Here is a 724-nt window from a genome sequence, read left to right on the forward strand (position 1 = left end):
GTAAGATAAAACAGGCTCCACTTTCTCTCCCGTTAATACAAGATGTTTTAACCAAGCTTTATAGACGTGTTTGTTTTTAGTCATATTGACATGTATTCCCAGAAGGTTCCCGCTTTCTCAAGCAGTTTATACAGTTTATACGGCTGTTTCATAGCACAGGTCCCAGTTCAAAAGCATCTACACATCTCAATCCTGTCCTATGCGTGTCTCGCAGCTTTTGCCAATAAAATCCCATCCTTTAGGCGACCTTTCACGCTCAGTTCACATTTTTCTTTCACGTAGTCGTTCAATACTACTAATTAAAGTGCGACCACCATCAGACTTTTGTCTGAAAAGTTCAGGATTCAAAGCGACCTGCATGCACAGATAACAGAAGAAGACGTCACACAGTAGAGCACCGATTACAGAAGAAATGGTGCATGTAATGTTACTACAAGTGTTTAAATAAAGCTCCATTAAACAAAACAAACCCTGCATTAGCAGCTGTCAGGGTCTCTGTGTCAGTATGAAGTTGCTGAATAATTTGAGCTGACAATTTTAAGACCACATCATGACTAGAAGAAGAATTTTTTTGAAAAAGTATTTGACAAAGCTACTTTATTTTAATTTTTTCCTAAAAATTGCATCGCTTCAGTCTTCTCTTGTACAGTCTGTTGATTTTATTATCATTCCACTTTTTGCAAGTTTTCTACAGTCTACTTTCACAAAGTACAGGTCAACAGGT

This window comes from Fundulus heteroclitus, unplaced genomic scaffold, assembly GCF_011125445.2.
Source record: "Fundulus heteroclitus isolate FHET01 unplaced genomic scaffold, MU-UCD_Fhet_4.1 scaffold_394, whole genome shotgun sequence".
Lineage (NCBI taxonomy): Eukaryota > Metazoa > Chordata > Actinopteri > Cyprinodontiformes > Fundulidae > Fundulus > Fundulus heteroclitus.